The 19649-nt window shown below is 36.1% G+C and overlaps 1 pseudogene; it reads left to right on the top strand.

Moving 5' to 3' along the window:
- The first annotated feature begins 18827 nt into the window (after positions 1 to 18827).
- Positions 18828 to 19648, top strand: LOC116549900 (annotated as a pseudogene).
- Position 19649: the final 1 nt, after the last annotated feature.

Raw genomic sequence — 19649 nt, 5'->3', positions numbered from 1 at the left:
GCAATAACATCTGGAATATAGAAAAGTAAATAAATAAGTTTGAGGGTAAATGTTGGTATTTCTCTAAGAAAGAATAAATAAATGCTTAAGAGTCTGGGGAAATGAAAACACATGATGGCCTGCTATTAAGCACTTTACATAATTGTATAGTCAAAAATTTACATATTGTTAGTCTACATTATACTTATAGTCTATTAAATAATTATTAATTTTTGTGGTTTTCAAATCTACCTACATTTGGATGTTTGAAGAATCTAGCACAGCATAATGTTACCAAGTGGTAGATACTTAGACTTGTAAACCATTATTAATATTTGTTCATTGTGATGGTTAATTTTTTATGTCAATTTGACTGAATTAAGGGATAAACAGGTAGCTAGTAAAGCATTATTTATTCTCAATCATTGTATTAATTATTATCTGTGCCTCAGTAGGCCCTAAGCCTATCCCTGTCCTGCTGAAAAGGAAACCCAGGTGACTTAGCATTTGACTAAAATAATTAGGTGCCCCCAAGTGTGTCTGTGAGGGTGTTTCTGAAGGAAACTGGCATTTTAGTCTGGCTGAGTAAGATCCACCATTTGGGCTGACGCTAACCAATCAACTAGAAGTCGGGATGGAACAAAAAGGCTAAGGAAGGGTGACTTCTTGCTCTGTTTCTTTTGAAGCTGGGACCCAATTATTCTGGCCTCAGATATCAGAATTCCAGATGTTTTGGCTTTTGAACTCTGGACTTTGACCAGTACCCTCCATGCCCTTAGGCCTTCGGACTGACTGAGCCCCGCTACTGGCTTCCCTGGTTCTCCAGCTTGTAAATGGCCTCTTATGAGACTTAGCCTCCATAATCAAGTGAACAAGTTCCCTTAAGATTTTCCTTCTCATAGATTTCTTTTTCTCTCCCTATATATATGTATACTATTGTTTCTGTCTTTCTAAAGAACCTTGACAAAAACATTAATGAAAGGTGCATTTCTCTGCCTCACAGTTTTTACTTTTTGGTTCATATATTACAAAATCTTACCTTTAGATTTAAGTAATATGGTTTTTGTTCAAATTTCTTGAACATATTTCATTATAATATTAATTAAAAGGAAGGTTTGTTTTTTTTTTTGGTATAATCTGCTTTATGAACCATACAAATTAGTGTGCCACAAGTCATGATTTTCACCAAGCACTTCAAATGTGAAGAGGGATCCACATTCAACACAGAACTGCTGTCATGGTGTAAGTTTTCCATCTTTTTCCTTGGTCTATACAGGATTAAAGTGTTCAAGCATTTTTAAGACATTAATTGAAGGAGATAATAATAATACCTCTATCAATAATATCTCTATCAATCCTTAAGCACTTGCTTTTGGCCAGGCACTGTGCTGTCTGCTTTATGTTTTTGTTTATTTATGGTAATTAGATTTTCTTATTCCTTATTAAACAATTCTAATATTTCCTTATGCTATAGACTGACACAAAATCATAAACATTCCTGTATTTAAAATTTTAATCAAAATTCGAAGTGTTTCTTATTCAGTGGTTTCTGTCTAAATTTTTTGAGGATCACACCAGAGTTCAATGTGTTTCCTATGTAACCTGACACTAGTGCTTATGTCTCTGTCTTCACACAGCTGTATCGCGATTCAGACAACCTGAATCATATACCCTCTATGAAATTTATGAAATATAAAATTTTTAAAAATGATGAACACATTATTGAATAAAAAAAGGTGTGAATTCATACACATCAAAGATACAATTGCTTTCAATTTAGGACCTTGCTCAGAGTCATGTTTCAAGAAAGATATCATTTCCAAAATATCCAGTTTTAGTTTTGAATCATATAATCAAAAATGTATGATGTCAGTCAAAGCATATAAAGTTTCAATTATGCAGGATGAAGAAATTCTGGAGATGTAATGTGTATCATGGTGACTACAGCTAATATTAGTATATTTTTCACTTGACATTTGCCGAGAGTAGGTCTAAAATGTTCTCAGCTAAAAAATTAAAAAGTAACCACGTGAGGTGATGGATATGTTAATTAGCTTGATTGAGGTATTCATTTCACAATGTATACTTATATCAAAACATCACATTGTGTACCTTAAACACGTAAAATGTTTGTCAGTCATACTTCAATAAAGCTGAAAAAAAATGTATGTGCTCTACGCCTCTACACTGTGATAGCAACATGTTTCAAAAATCAATAACTGTGCTTAATAACATCTTGGAATGTAATGGCTGATCATCATCTATTTGCTTATCCACCAGGTGTAATTGAAAGTCAATAAATCCAATAATCTCAAGGTCATTTAAAAATCTGAGGTTTTTTTTTTTAGCTTATACAGATTGAACAGCCCTTGCATTTTTATATTCTATCTTCCAAATAAATGGGTGAATTGATTCTGTTTAGAAGATAATCCCTTTATATTTTACTTCAATCTTCTTGGAAAAAGGAAAGAAATAAGAAAACAAGGAATACAAACTAACATCCTTTAGGTATTTTAAAATCAGAATAGTATTATGTTGTACTACAAAGAAGTTACCCTATGATATACCGTATTCTTGAAAAGTTATAAGACAGTTGATACTAAGTGTCCTCATCACAAAATGATAATTATGTAAGGCAATGCATATATTACTTAGCTAGGTTTAGCTATTCCACAATGCATATATATACTTTGGAACATTATACTGTACAAAATAAGTACAATTTTATCTGTCAATAAAAATGAATAAACTTGAACATTCTATAAACAAGTTACCCAATGACTAATGAAAATAACATAATTTTCGATGTTATTTGTATGCCATTAATTTTAGTTTTAATAAACAGAGTTTTGTCCTGTTGCCCAGGCTGGAGTACAGTAGTATTATCTGTTATTTTTTACTTATTTTTTGTAGAGACAAAGTCTCACTCTCTTGTCCAGGCTAGTCTCCAACTCCTGGCCTCAAGTGATCCTTTCACCTCAGACTCCCAAAGTGCTGAGTTTACAGGCATGAGCCTCTGCAGCCAGCCCCACCAATTTGCAGGATGTATGATATGGCTCAGTTGTTGTGACTTAATTGGTATATTGGGCAGATTTAGTGAAGATAAGAACTTCCCTTGGTTTAGTAATTAATGAGTTTGCTTATAATATAAAAGGCTTTTCCTTATTTCCTAAGTAACACTAGATAGCGAAGATTCTGTGGTTTACCAGAGTAATTTTGGGCAATCTTTTTTATTTTATTACTTTCATTTTTTTAAAGAACAAATGTTTCTTCCTTGTTTATAAAAGAGCTAATTTCTTTACAATCCTAATACCTTCTATGTTTAAGATAATTTTATTGTCATTTAGTTAAATACATAACAAAGCATTGTTTTTCTGTCACTTGATACTTTACAGAGTTTAAATACTCTCTGACAACTTCATTTTGCTATCCAAAATTGGAACCTAATTCTTTTGTAAGTAAAATAAAATTTTACATATATGTTTTATGCTTAAAACAGGAAAATCATAAGGTATTTTATTATTTCATGTAATAGAAAGAGACAAAGTGGAAATCATTAGTGTGTTTGATATATTATCATTTTAAGAGTTGCCATGGAAGAATTTCCAAATATGAAGATAGCCTGTGTTAGGTTAAGTTTATATAGGTAAAATATTGTTAATATAAATACTTTTGACTTTAGGTTAATTTTATATAGGTAAAATATTATTAACAGGGATACTTTTGAAATTGTATGCTTTTTGAGAAATCTCTAGAGATATTTAAATGCTGTCCATGTGTTTTTATCCATAGAGAATACACTGACCAAAATCAAGTCCAAGATAATCTGTTGTTTTCCTATAGTTATTAGAGTCCTGGAAGTGCTTTGCTTCATTAGAAATAATAGTACTGTGTTATCAATCAAAATGTCAGTTATTCTATAAAATATTTACTAACCACAACTCAACTTCTTCCCTTTGAATTTTGTATCTTCTAGGTCATTCTAGGATGCTCATCAGTCTTACCCATGAAGTTTTATAAAAATAAAGATAGCTAGGGCTACTCTAGTCTTACCGAGTCTCTCTCTGATATACTTGATTTTTTTTAAGTTATGTTTCAGAATATTACATACCTCAATATATAGTTTTTCCATCAAAGTTATACTCATCAATTTTAATACAGCAGATATAAAATTGAATGAGGTCTTTGAAAATACACTTGATCATTACCCTTACAGACATGCTGTCTAATTTGTTTTGGAATGGCTTTAGTATCTCTGTTGTGCATGCCACAGAAAAAAACAAATTTTCTTGTTAATTACATTATTCTTACTATGATCCCTCATCAGACTTTCGATATTTTAAAATTAACAATAGTAAATTGGCAACATTCATTACATTCTGGTTATCTACAGATGGTTTTAATTTAACTCTGATACTCGCCTGAAAGTTCTGTATATATGCTACACGACAGTTTGTGTCTCTCACAAAAAAAATGGCAGTGTCAGATCCTCATGAGAAGGTATTATAGCAGGTGATTTAAGCTTTGGTACTACAATAATATGTGTCTGGGCATAAGCTTTAACAGAACTTCTTGGGTACAGGCTTCTGAGCTTGCAGCACTTAGATAACTTTCACATTGTATAAACAAACTGAGTCAGAATTTCAAGGTTCCTTTTTATCTTAGAAGCAGACTGCTTTTATAAAAACAAACTATTGTACCAAGATGCTTCAGAACAAGAATTACATAGTATCAATTAGCTCATAAATTGAATTTATTATAATTAGTTCCTTGCAGCCATGTTGACTTTGATTTAATGTTCAATTTTCTGGTTCTATGAAAAAGAATTTTGTCATTCTTATCACACTTTTATTAAAAATTCAGAAGCTCTGCTTTTGTAAAATAAAATAAAACATTTTAAATGATGTCAGATTCCCACTGATTCCCACAAAATTCAGAAACTCTAAGTTTTGTTACTTTTCGTGGCAGTTAGATTAATAAGATACTATTCACCTTTTAGCCAGGATGTTTTTTGAGCAAATTGGTACGTATAGTGCCCATTTATTTAAAAAGGTCAGACTCTAATGTCACCAAGATAGTGGAGTAGAATATACCAGCCTCATTCCCCTACAAACAAATACATATAGCAATTCACAAAATAGAATAGACCAAAGAGGGCTCAAAGGCCCATAAGGAATCTGGAGCAACACAGTAAAGCAAACATATGGATAACATCTACGTAGTAGGGTTCATGGTGAGATTGGCATACCTCAGAGAGCAGGGGATAGCAAGGAGTAAAGAAGAAAGGTGAAGGTCATGGATATTAACCACACTTAGGAACCACTGCAGCCCCAAGTAGCCTGTTTTGACAAAGGATACCAGCATTCCTTGCCACTGAGGTAACCAACAACCGTTCCTACTGAAAAACTCAAGCACAAGACATGGCTATACACCCTCCTACCTCACAGAGTAGCCGCTCTTCAGCCCCTTCCTAAAAGGAGCCACTATGTCTCGCAACCCTGTATGTGCCCTGACCTCAGAGGTATGACCATCTCTGAATATCTACATGCCAGATCAGGAAAAAACAGAAACTGGGGACTAATGGAGGACAGGAAAGAAGGGGGTCAAAGGCTGTAAAACTATAGTGTGCTATGCTTAGTACCTGAGTAACAGTCTCAATCTTATCCCAATTATCAGCATCATACAGTATATTCCTGTACCAAACCTGCCTGTGTGCCCCCTGAATCTAAAATAAAATTGGAAACTATTTTTTAAAAAATATTTTGACACCTTTTTGTAGCTTAATAGCTCAATAATTTTTTTTAATCACTGAATAATATTGCATTGGATAGCTATAACACAATTTGTTGGTAGTTACCTTTTGTAGGACATCTTGGCTGCTTTCTGTTTGGGCAATTATCAATAAAGCTATTATAAACATATATATATGCCAACTAATATATATATATATATATGTGTGTGTGTGTGTGTGTGTATGTATATATATAAAATGTATGTATGTTTATGTTCATGCCAATGATATGGATAATCTAGAAGAAATGTATAAATTCCTAAACACACGCAACCTAAAAAGACTGATTAATGAAGAAATAGAAAATCTGAATAGACTATGAGTAAGAAGACTGAAACAGTAATAAAACAACTCTCATTAAAGAAAACTCCAGATTGGGCATGGTGGTTCATGCCTGTAATCCCAGCATTTTGGGAAGCCAAGGCAGGTGGATCACTTGAGGTCAAGAGTTTGAGACCAGCCTGGCCAACATGGCAAAACCCCATCTCTAATAAAAATATAAAAATTAGCCAGGCATGATGGTGCATGCCTGTAATCCCAGCTACTCCTGAGGCTGAGGCATGAGAATCACTTGAAGCCGAGAGGCAGAGGTTGCAGTGATCCAAGATCGTGTCACTGCACTCCAGCCTGGGAGACAGAGCGAGACCCTGTCTAAAAATAATAATAAATAAAAAAGAAGGAAAAGAAAAGAAAGAAAAAGCCCAGAACCAAATGGCTTTGCCACTAAACTCTGCCCAACATTAAAAAAAAAAATCAATCCTTCTGAAATTCTTCCAACAAATTGAAGAGCAAAAGAAACTATCAAACTTATTCTATAAGTCCAGAATTACCCTGACACTAAATGAAGAAACTACAAAAAAAGAAAATTATAAGCCAATGAACATAGATGCAAACATTCTCAATGAAGTACTAGCAAACCTAATTCAACATCACATTAAAAGGAACATTCACCATGATCAAGTGGAATTCATCCCTAGGTTCTAAGAATGCTTTAACATACGCAAAACAAATAAATGCCACACAACACATTCCCAGAACACAGAAAATAGCTATATGATCATCTCAGTAGATGCAGAAAAGATACTTGACAAAATACAACAGCCTTTCATGATAAAAACTCTCAATATACTAGGTACAAAAGGAATGTACCTAAATACAACAAAGACCTGTTAGGTTTAAGGGAGGCTCATGGCAACATATTCAAGCTTATGTACAAGGCATTTGAAGTTGGGCATGGAAAAATATTGAGGCACTGTGTGTATGTTATTTGCATATGAGGAAAAAAAAACTCCTTGACCCTGAAAACAGGACCGGGAGTGTAGTGGGTGGTGTGATAAGGAACGCTGAAAACAGCCTCCTGAGAATACAGTTTGAGTGTGTACAAGGTCACAGGTGCCTCAGTAACCCACCTCAAATGGCCAGCTAGTGGGTGTTTGCAGTCAATACAACTCTTAACTCTTTCAAGGTATACTTGGCGGACAGATGCTGGGGCAGACTCTCTTGGAAGAGCTACTTCCAGCCCCGCTTAGCTGGAATTGTCTGAGTACTTCATTCTTGGCATCCACTGCAAGCTTTAAGCTTTGCAATTGGTGACTCCCCTACGGGATTGCCTTGAAGTTACATGTGAAGGATGAGAGTTGATCAATGTTTGGGGAATCCCAGTAAGGGACAGTCCTGACTCCCATCGGGAGGATGGAACGCACATGTAAATATCAGGGGCCAGGTTATCATGGGTCAAGAAATGACCAAAGAACAGAAAGTATTTTTTCAAAGAGTAAAACAGGTACTTAAGGCTATCCAGTGCACTGTAGAGCCTGAAGTGCTACTAAGCTTATGCTCTTAATTCAGCAGGAATGTCTTTGGTTTCCAGATCAAGGAACCTTAGATTTAGAGTTATGGGAACAGGTAGGTCGCTGCCTAAAAGGAGAATATGAGCAAGGTTATTTTACTAATATTACTATTTTGACCACCTGGGTGCTGGTACGCTCTGCTTAGTACTATATTCTCTTTATCTGCCAGATTGTGGTGAGTCAAACCACTCATCTTCTACACCTGAAGAGAATTCAGGAAATTTAAAAAAGACAGAAAAACAGGAATCAGAACAACAGGTAGAGACTTCTCTCCCCCCTTCTTCCCCTTCTATGGGGAATAAGGAAAAGATTTTTTTCTAGTGAGGATAAGGACGGACCAAAGCCTCTTCCTTCCCCTATAGAGAAGCCATTGCCTTCTTTTACTCCAACCTTAAAGGGACCTGCACCTGTTAGCCCCATTCAGGCAACAGCCCCTCCCATCCCCCTTGAGGAGATTGGAAGCTGCCCACAGGACAGCTCTTGGATAAGACCCCTGGTCAGCGAACATCTACATAATCGGGTGAATGCGTTTCCCTGACAAACTTCCCTGCTGGAGGGGTGCCTCCAGGAGGGAAGGAAAGTGGTGGATTATGGTTGTCTTCATAATATGCAAATTCTCACTTCCTACTTCCAGCATTGGCCTTTCTGTCCTTATCCTTTTTCTGTTCCCCGGAGTATAAGTGAAAGTTGCATGCTGCCTCCTGCGTTTTATCTCAGAAAGCTCTGGCTTTCTAGTTGCCCACAGAGGCCTGGAGCAGTAGAGTTGTTAAGATGCCATTTAGTCACTGGCAGTCTAGGCAGGTTGTCCCTTTCTGGATTTGTGGTGACGGAGGGGAGGCCACGAGGTGCAGACTAGGTCCCCAAGTGGCTGCAGGCAGCTCCAGCCTGGTGCTGAGAATCCTCCTCAGTATGGTCACATGCCTTAGTAATGGCCCAGAAAGTGACCTGCTGCTTGCTGTGCTGCTGCTTTTCCTCCTTCTCCCCTTGCCTGCCACCTCTTGCATGTCTCAGTTGACAAGCAATTCCTTGTCTTCCCTGGCCCCCTAGGGAAAGGGCTAAGAAACAGTTCATGTGCACCCCAACCTTACTAACCTAAGGTGGGCAGAGGGGTGTGGAGCAGCTAGGGTACAGAGCTCTGGGGGAGAAGCCTACTAATGAAAGACGCTCTCCTGTAGTCATATGTTAAATGCTAACTAGGCTGAGGTGGACGAGCTCTGCCAGCTGGTGTCATCTTCAGAAGATAGATGCAGTAGTAAGGAATGTTTGTTTCTTTTTTTTTTTTTTATAAAATGTTTAAAAACAATGTAGTTAGGAAACCTCAAAGCAGACCCCATACTGCATGTCTGCTCCTACCTAAGCCTCTCTGCTTGGGGTTAGTAAAAATAATAAAAAGCCCAGTGTATTTTCAATACTTTACCTAACAAGGTTGGCTCCAGGCATAGGTGGTCTGGAAGATAAGGGGTGTGGTTTTCTCCCAGCCAGACCACATACAACAAACTCAAAGCCAACTATATGCCAAACAGTAAAAAGTTGAAAGCATCTCCTCTAGGACCAGGAAAAAGTCAAGGATTCCCAACCTTGCCCCCTCTGTTCAACATAGCACTGGAAGTCCTAGCTCGAGAAAGTAGGCAAGATACAAAAATAAAAGCCATCCAAATTGAAGAACTTAAATTGTCTCTGTTTACAGATTACATGACATTATATATATATTTTAAAAACCCTAAAGTCTTTATCAGAACTCTGAGAACTAATGAAGTTTCAGGTTACAAATATACATGCAAAAATCTAGAGTATTTCTGTACACAAACAATGACCTATCTGAAAAACAACACATTTGCAATAGCTACAAAAAGTAAAATATGCAGATAAATTTAACCAAAGTGGTAAAACACATGGTACTAAAAACTATAACATATTAATAAAATAAATATAAGTCACAAGTAAATGGAAAGATATTCCATGTTAATGTACTAGAAGAATATTATGACAATGTTTATACTACCCAAAGTGATCTACAGATTTAATGCAAACGCTATCAAAAGTCCAGAGAGATTTTTTTTCAAAGAAATAGAAAAAACAATTCTAAAATTTGTATGGAACCACAAAAGACCCCAATAGTCAAAGCAATATTGAACAAAATAAAAATAGTTTGAGGCATCACACTTCCTGACTTCCAAATATGCTGCAAAGCTGTAGTAACCAAAAGAGCATGGTGCATAAAAACAGACAGATAAACCAATGGAACAGAAAAGAAAGTCCAGAAGTTATTCCATACAATTCCATTCAACTGAATTTTGACAAAGGTATCAAAAACATACAATAAGGAAAAGAGTATCTTTCATAAATGGCACCAGGGAAACTGGATATCCATATGCAAAAGAATGAAATTAGACCCTATTTGCATATCATGGACAAAAATGTACCTAAAATGAATTATGAATTAAGAATTCAAGAATAAGACCAGGAACTGTAAAGCTACTAAAAGAAAACATAGGGGGAAATTTCATGACATTGATCTCAGCAAAGATTATTTAGATATGACCCTAGAGCACAGACAACAAAGGGAAAAATAGACAAATTGGATTATATCTAACTAAAGAGCTTCTGCATAAAGAATACAACCATCAGAATGAACGGACAACCTATGGAATAGGAGAAAATATTTCCAAACCATACATCCGATAAGGGTTTAATATCTGGTATGGAAGGAACTCAAAACACCTCAATAGCAAGAAAGGAAAGAACTCAATTAAAAGTGGTTAGAGAAACTATTCCTCAAAAGAGAAATATTCCTCAAAAGTCTGATAGGTATATTAAAAAATGTTCAACATCACTGATCATCAAGGAACTGCAAATTAAAAACACAATGTGGGCCACATGCAGTGGCTCACACCTGTAATCCCTGCACGTTGAGAGGTCGAAGCGGGTGCATCATCTGAGGTCACGTGTTTGAGACCAGCCTGGCCAACATAGTGAAACCCTGTCTCTACTAAAAATACAAAATATTAGCTGGGCGTGATGGTGTGCACCTGTAATCCCAGCTACTTGTGAGGCTAAGGTGGAAGAATCGCTTGAACCCGGGAGGCAGAGGTGGCATGAGCGGAGATTGCACCACTGCGCTCTGGCCTGGGCAAGTGCAAAACTCTGTCTCAAAACAAAAACAGAAGCAAAAACAAAAACCCAATGTGATATCATTTCACGCTTGTTAGGATGACTATTATCAAAAAAGAAAGATGGATAGGTGTTGGAAAGCAGGTGCAGACATTGAAATTCTTGTACATTATTAGTAGAAATGTAAATTAGTACAGCCACTAAGGAAGCAGGATAGAAGTTTGTCAGATAATTAAAAATAGTACAACTATGTAATGCAGCAATCCCACCAATCAATATATACCTAAAGGAAAAGAAATAAGTGTGTTGAAGAGATATCTGCACTTCTGTGTTCATTGCAACATTATTCCTAATGCCAAAGATAAGGATTCAACCAAAGTGAATTCATCAACAAATGAACTGATAAAGAAAATGTGATATATACAAACAGAATACAATTTTTCTATACAAAAGAAGAAAATCCTGTCATTTGCAAAAACATAAATGACATTATGTTAAATGAAAAGAGCCAGACACAGAAAGACAAATGCCACATAATCCGATTATTTGTAGATGATAAAAAAAAAATGTTGCATTTATAGAAATGGAGAATAAAATACTGGTTACCAGAGGCTGGGAATTGGGGAAATTGGGAAGATGTTGGTAAAAGTATACAAAATTTCAGAAAGACAGAATAAATAAGTTCAAGACATCTATGGTACATCATGATGACTATGATTAATAACAATATATTTTATACTTGAATATGGCTAAGAATATGGATTTCAGGTGTTCTCACTACAAAAAACATGAGGAAACGCATGTTAAACAGCTTTAGACATTCCACAATGTATACATGTATCAAAACATTATGTATACATCATGAATATAAAAATTTGAAAATACAAAATAAAACAGTATGAGAAGCCACTGTTATGGAATGAAGGTGGTTTTACTCCTGGAGCCAATGCCTACAAAGTTCCTCCAGCAAAATATCTGCTTCCAGACCTAGTGGATTCTGGAACCTAAGTAAATGTGTGGGGTCTTGTGAAGAGGGGAATTTACTCAAATTATTAGATACCACAAGTGGAATCTAATTGTTTGTAGGGCTTGCTTTCCTCTCTTCCAAATAGCAATTAAGAGAGATTTTTCAAATCTCTAGACAGTATTACTCCTATGACCTCAGTAATTTTTCAAGACTGTGTATGCTTAGATTTGCAAAGCAAACTACAAGAGTACTGCATAGTAAAGTAACATTTTTGCAGCATCTTCCTAAATAATCATGCCAACCATAATGAGACCAGTTTTATCATGTAATAAATAATAATCATCGTTTTCTATTAATAAATGAGAAATGGGAGATGATATATAATTGCAAAATACTTAGAAGTAAACAAGAAAAAAAATGATTCCGTGTCCTAACTAGCTAGCACACTTCCTGGTTACCTATGTGTTTCATTGCCTTTGGACTATTTTACAGCTCTGTTAAGTTATATAATATTTAAAGTAATGCAAATTACTATTGTCCTTAGAAATGTAAACTGTCTGGTGGAGTTTCAGTTGATAATTGTACTATGCATATATTGACCAGGTTTAACAGTTTGTTATCTATTGAATAAATGTATTCCACCATTCCTAATAGTCTTACATGTGTAGTTCTTTGAACCAGTGATAACATCTTACTGGTTCCTTCATTTATTAATGAGTTAAGTATCATTTTGACATGTTTCATTTAATATTTTTAAGGATCCTCTGATTGTGCCTTTTCCAAAAAACATTATCTTTAATATTTAGTCTCTTTAAGGAAATCATTATATGACTAGAGAAAGGAATCATTTCTTCAAGCAACAACTTTATAATGTTAAACTAAAGGAACTGGAATAGATTACCATTAACATATTCTAAAACTTTAATTATAACTAGTATTTTTATTTTTTATTTATTTTTTTGAGACGAAGTTTCACTCTTGTTACCCAGGCTGGAGTGCAATGGTGCGATCTCGGCTCACCACAACCTCTGCCTCCTGAGTTCAGGCAATTCTCCTGCCTCAGCATCCCGAGTAGCTGGGATTACAGACACGTGCCACCATGCCCAGCTAATGTTTTGTATTTTTAGTAGAGACAGGGTTTCACCATGTTGACCAGGATGGTCTCAATCTCTCGACCTCGTGATCCACCCGCCTCGGCCTCCTAAAGTGCTGGGATTACAGGCTTGAGCCACCACGCCCGGCATAACTACATTTTTAAAGAGTTAGACCCTGAACCAAGCACTACAGGTAACTGTCAATGTATCTTTTTTTCAAGCTTCAAAAGTGAGTTTTACTTAATCATGAATTTTTAAAAATAATTTTTAAAGAGAAATATGCAAATCAAAAATACTACCACACCAAAGGTGTCAGTATTACAAAAAAAAAAAAAAAAAACTTAAGGTGGAAATCTACCAGGAATTGATGTTGATCCCACTGAATTATTCTTATTTTTCTTTGCCTAGAAGTTTGAATATTGGAAAGTAAAGCATTGTTACTGAGAACAGGAACAACAATTATCTGTTTGTTTCTTAGTGGCTCTTAAATTTATGTACAAGAATATTTATCACAGCATTATTTCAAATAACAAAAGCTGGAAACAACTACCAAGAGAGGATGGTTAAATACATTCACATGGTAGAATCTTTCAGCCAGTAATGTATGTACGAAGACTTTTTAGAGATAAGTTGCAAACACTATGTTGAGGATAATCCCAATTATATAAATATATATTCACACATAAACCCACTCACTGACCACAAACTTAAATTGCTCAAACAACTTCTTCCATTGCTAATAATTTTCCACCTCACTCATTCTTATAAACACTTGACCTGTCCAGTTTTTCCTCCCCATCAGTTTCTTGATATATTCACTTTACTATCATGCTTGGATTCACTATATGCAAAGACCTGATTAGGCTAGACCAAACTCCAATTCCCAAAACTCTACATCAAAGCATTTGCTTTCTTCATGCCATCAGAATACAGCTAGGGAAAACTGAACAACCATTATAATAATATCAATGTAAACACATTATTATTAACCCTAACAGGGTCCCTAATACTTGCAAGATATCTTAATATTTTTCTAGCCACTTCTTTTTTCTAGTTTCTGAGATGTTCCATCTACCACTCTCGTTCTCAGCTGATCATCTTAAATCATGAAAAAAACAAATGCTCCTCCTATCAAAAGCCATTTTTCCAAGTTTCCTTGGGTTCATATCACCTCCCAGTTTTTCACTCTATCTGTTGTTCCTCTTTTTCCTCATGAAAAATAAGCTCTTCATCAGGTTGTTTTTGCATATCTATAATGTATACTTGAGGCTGGGTAATTTATAAGAAAAGAGATTTAATTGGCTCACATTTCTGCAGGCAAAACATAGCAACAGCATTGGTTTCTGGTGAGACCTCAGGAAGCTTACAATCATGGTGGAAGGTGAAGGGAGGGCAGGTGCCTCACATGGCAGGAGTGGAGCAAGGAGAGAGAATAGGGGTGGTGAGGTGCCACTCACTTTTAAACAAACAGATCTTGTGAAAATTTACTCACTATGGCAAGGACAACACAAGCCATGAGAGATCTACCCCCGTGGCTCAAACACCTCTGACCAGGCCCCACCTCCAACACTGGGGATTACATTTCAACATGAGACTTCTGGGGACAAATATCCAAACCATATCATTCCTCTTCTTCTTTACTGAAATCATTCCTGTAATGGTAGATTTTCTCCTCCTTTTCTCCTCCATCCTCTTCCCAACCCATTTCAACTCTTTCCTGTCCCAGACCCCAAACTTTTGCATACATATGAACTTAATATGTTTACCAATAATTTCTAATGGAAACTCTGTCATTACTTTCCTTACTTCTTAACTGCATCCAATACAGTTGACTATTCTCTCTGATTTGGAAAATTCTCCTCCTAGCCCTCCCAGATACTAAACTCTCCAGTTTTACTTCTACCTTTCTCCCTGATCCTTTTCATTATTTTTTGCTTTCAGGAGTCTGTTAGCTCAGAGCTCACACCCTTTATTAATCACTTTTGCTCTTTACTTATGTGATCCAGCTAACTTTAATGGCTTTAAATGACGTTTACCTGCTGAACACTTCCAAGATTCTATCATCAGCACAGGACTCTATTCTACGTTTCAGAGTGTGTACACAACTGCCTACGGAACACCTCCTCTTGAATGGTGTCTCACAATTAGTGTGTTCAAAACTGAACACATGGTGGAACCATCCTAACGGGCTACTCATCTAAATTTACATCAGAAACTTTGTGCCTTATATGACCCCTTCCTATACCTTACCCCCAATGCAATCAACCAACTAGTACTTCCTAAATATAATATATATTTCATAACTGATTTATTAAATGCTTATTAATTTCCTGCAAAGCAGTGTAATTTGGTAGGCCTCAATGTTTTATTCAGGTCATCACATTTACAAAACAACCATATTGGCACTTAAGCACAGGTATTTTACAAATGGATTAAAATTTACTATAAAATATAATTAATTACCTAGTGAGTTGGTGAAATTTCTCTACTTGAAACTCTTTAAAAGCAAAGTAGATTGCCACATATCCGAACTTGTTTAGAGAAGGTTCTATGTAAGGTAGGAAAGTGAAATAAATTACCTTCCAATCTCCTTCTGAAGACTATACATCTTCAGGTTTGAAGATATTTTTAGTGGACATTACTTTTTGTAAGTGCCAACTGTCAAAATCATCTCCTTTGTATACTTTTTCTGTGCTTTTTATTTTCTGACTAATGTAAGATTTTGATAAGCATTCTCCCTAATTGTTTGCATGTTTGTTTTAATCTATGCAACTTGGTTGAAAGTAAGCATTATTAAGGTTTTCAAAGTGTGCATTGAAATAAAATCCAGAAGTTAGGGCAATGAAGTGAAAAGAAAGGGCTGGCATACATGATAAAAAGCAGAATTAATTCCAGTTCAAATGACACAATTTTCTCATTATCCCTGGTTGTTGATTGTACATTATAAACAGGCATTTCTTGCTAAGAAATTGCATTTTAGATCTTGTTCACTTACAATTTATTAGTCTCAGGGCTCTAAATTCTGCCAAAGATAAACAAATCTGAAAGATCTGCATAATATGGTTCTAGAAAAATGCCATTAACTATCATTTACTGTGCTTCTAATAGATGGTATTATATTAAATAGCTCACAAACCTATTTTTTTCCTTTAATGTCATTTACACACATGAAATCTTGCAATGTCGATACTGTTGAAAAGCCAAAGTTAATAGACTTATCAAAATTTTACAACTATAGAGCAGCAAGTAGTATTTGAAACAAGTCTCCTTGACTTTCAAATTAGAACATAGTTATATATAAGTACTTAGATATTATTTTCCACTTTCTTGGTTTTATCTCTACTTTCTCTTTTCATTTGTTGACCATGTAACATCTGCTTTCCTTAAAAACTAAATGAAATTCCTATGTGTAAGAAAGAGTGTAATATAATTTTTTCATTATCATAACGTTGAATATTTCCCATGCAATCAATTGCATTAAGGTTTCAAAGTTCAATCTAAACTAAATTTCTAATTAACATTCCCCAATATTATTATAGTGAATTTTCAAGCTATGGAATAAACCTCTCTATCATTTTATAAAAGACTTTCTGTTTTTGTTTGGCCTTGGGCAAATTGTTATGTCATCACCACACTAGAAATTAAGCTGTGTCTGTGATGACAATTACTTCTGCAATTTCCTGAAATCCCAGACCAGAGCTGAAACCATGTCCATGATTAAAGACAACACAATGGAAAGATAGAGCTTCATGAAATATGGAATGTATATCCATTGCAAAAATGGCAGGGCTTTCCCTTTAGAACAAGAGAATAAAGAATTATTAGAGAAGAACTACTAAACTTAAAAACACTTGCCTATTGCCTACAGATTAAATATGTTCTCTTTCATAGTTGATCATGTTCTTAGGCTTTATGTTAAACTTTATATTGAATCCATGATCTGCTCCAAATAAAATATTATACCTTTCACGGTGTTTCAGTTCTGTTTCTTGATTAGATTTTATTCTTGATCAAAGTCCTGATTTTCACATTTGTAATATTAAAGCACTTTCACACTTGTTTCTCATTTTCAATTCAAGCAGGTGAAGAGAAAAAAAAATCTTTATAAGCTTTCCCCAGCATCTGGAGGGGATAATTTGCAAGATCATGAATCTCTGGAAAAGAGTTTGGTTTAACTATAAAAAGAAAATGAATCTTAGATGTTTTGTGATAAGCTGCAGATCATCACCCTAATCGGCAACTTTTTTTTTTTTTTTTTTTTTTTTTGGAGAAGATCTGGCATGTCTGCATTACACAGACTGAGAGACAATTAACCTGAGTTTCATTTAGTTGTTTCAAACAGCCAGTGCACGAGCTTGAGCATCAAAGCTTTAGGATTCCTTGTGCAAATTACAGTGGCTGTACTGTAACCACTTTAATAAGCAGGTATTTTTTTTTTGTTCCAAATCCAAATGCTACTATCCAGGCTGTAAAATGATCCTAATCTATTACGTTTCAGTTATCTTTTTGAAGGCAGTCAGAAAATGAAGCCCCATACGGAAACAATCTTTATTTTCCATCGGCTGCATATGTTGTGTGCCTAATGAAATGCATTTCATGTATTTATTTTAAGCATGTGATAGAATGACAACATTCATAATCTTCAAAAAGATTTAAAATGATGCATTTTAAACATATGGTGATGCCTAGTTCTGTCACAGAACTGCTCAAATAAAGTGTATTTAATTTGAATATATGCAAATATAAATATACCTAATTAATGCATATTTTATTTGTATATCTGTATATTTGTATAAAGCAAGTAGATTTGATGTTTAACAAAACACTTATAGTTTTAAGGCATCTTGCTTTTTTCTTATTTTGTTCAAAGCAATTTAGTAAATACTTTCAATAATAAAATGTTGCCAAAAATCTATAGTTAGCAGTTATCAATTTAGATTTGTTCATGACAGGCATATTGGTAAGAAAACTTTCTCTAAATTCAGTCAGTAAAACAATGATTGCCACCTATATTTTGCTGCATTCAATGATTTCTCCAATTTTCTCCCAAAGTGAAAAATTCTCCTTTTATTTTTTCAAATTAATGCCACTTATTTTATGAAATGCTCATCTTGAAATGCTTTTAGAAAGCATCTGATATCTCAAATGTAAATCAATAATAGTATTACAGTACCAAGAAATTAGAAAATGCTCTAACTGATAACTAATGAATCGCTGAGTACCAATTTTGAGCAAAAAAAAAGAAAAAGAAAATAAGCTGTTTAGAAAAACAAAAATTTTCACTTTGTTAATTTTTCTTCATTGATACTTACTATGGTACCAAAAATACATTTATACTCAAAATTCCCAATTCAGAGTATAGGATAATATTTATAGAGAGATCCCCACAAACAACCATGATTTTGTATGTGATTTCTAAGTAGATTAAACTTTTCATGTTATTAAGGCCTTGGTATCATCATAAGCAACATGGATAATTTCTTTTTCAGGTGAAATTGTCAAATGTAATTCTTTTTAAAACTCTCCTTTAACATAAGATGTATACTCCAAAAACTATTATAGGAGTAATAGTTCATTCAATTGTTGTCTGGTGGCTTCTTTCGTATTCTGTATCACCAACTTTTTAAAGAGGAGATCAGAATTAAATGTGAAGTATATTGCAGTGTTTTACTATTTTGTGGAGAGAATTGTATATTTAGACAAGCGTTCCTAATTTGGGCTTCCTTGACACGTAGGGGTTCTAGGGAAGGGATTCAGGGGGTTCATGAACTTCCTGAAATTGCATGTAAGATATCAAGTGTTTGTGCATATATGAAATTTTAGAGAAAGGGGACCTGTGGCACTCTCACATTAACAACAGGTTAAGAACCACTGTACGGTTGCAAGAGCTTCAACACTTATTCCTGGAGGTCCTCCAGTTTGTTCTACGTGTTACTCATCACTTAACGCACATTTGCTGAGCTCTCTGATTGCAATTAACAGCAATAGTGCCTAGCTGGTGTTAACAAAATAAGAATTTGTTGTGGCCCTTTTTCAGGCGCCCCGTGTCCTCCAATTCCTCCTCCCTGGTCACCGCATCCTTGGCTGGTGTGAGAAAAATGGCTACAAACTTCCTAGTACGTGAGAAGATCTGGTTCGACAAGTTCAAATATGACAATGCAGGAAGGAATTTCTACGAGCAGACGAACGGTCCTGTGGCTGGTGTTTCCCGCCAGAAGAATGGCGCCAGCGTGATCCTCTGTGACATTGCGAGAGCCAGACAGAACACCCAGAAATCCCTGGCGGGAAGCTTAAGCCCCAGGGCCTCCAGCGGCCCCAGGGGAGACCACAGCGAGCTCCTGGTCCGGGTCTCCAGCCTGAAGTGGAGAACCAGAGCCTGCGCGGAGCGGTGCAGGAACTGCAGCAGGCCGTCCCCCAGCTGGAGGCCCAGCTGAACGCACTAGAGAAGAGCTCGCCCGGACGCCGGACCACAGCCCCGCAAACCCAGCATGTCTCTCCCATGAGCCAAGTGGAGCCCCCCGCCAAGATGACAGCCACACCAGCAGAGGATGACGAGGACGATAACACTGACCTGTTTGGCAGCGACAATGAGAAGGAGAAGGAGGCAGGGCAGCTGCGGGAGGAGCGGCTGAGGCGGTACGCGAAGACGGCCAAGAGGCCCGCGAAGACGGCCAAGAGGCCCGCGCAGACGGCCAAGAAGCCCGCGCTGGTGGCCAAGTCCTCCATTCTGCTGGACGTCAAGCCTTGGGACGATGAGACGGACGTGGGCCTGCTGGAGGCCTGTGTGTGCCCCATCCAGCGGGAGCCGCTGGTCTGAGGGGCCTCCAAGCAGGAGCCCGTGCACTACGGTATCCGGA

Source organism: Sapajus apella, unplaced genomic scaffold, assembly GCF_009761245.1.
Source record: "Sapajus apella isolate SASKATOON/1434 unplaced genomic scaffold, GSC_monkey_1.0 scaffold7, whole genome shotgun sequence".
In the NCBI taxonomy this organism is placed as follows: Eukaryota; Metazoa; Chordata; class Mammalia; order Primates; family Cebidae; genus Sapajus; species Sapajus apella.
The sequence above is the reverse complement of the archived record's forward strand: the minus strand, read 5'-3'. Positions and strand labels throughout refer to the sequence as shown.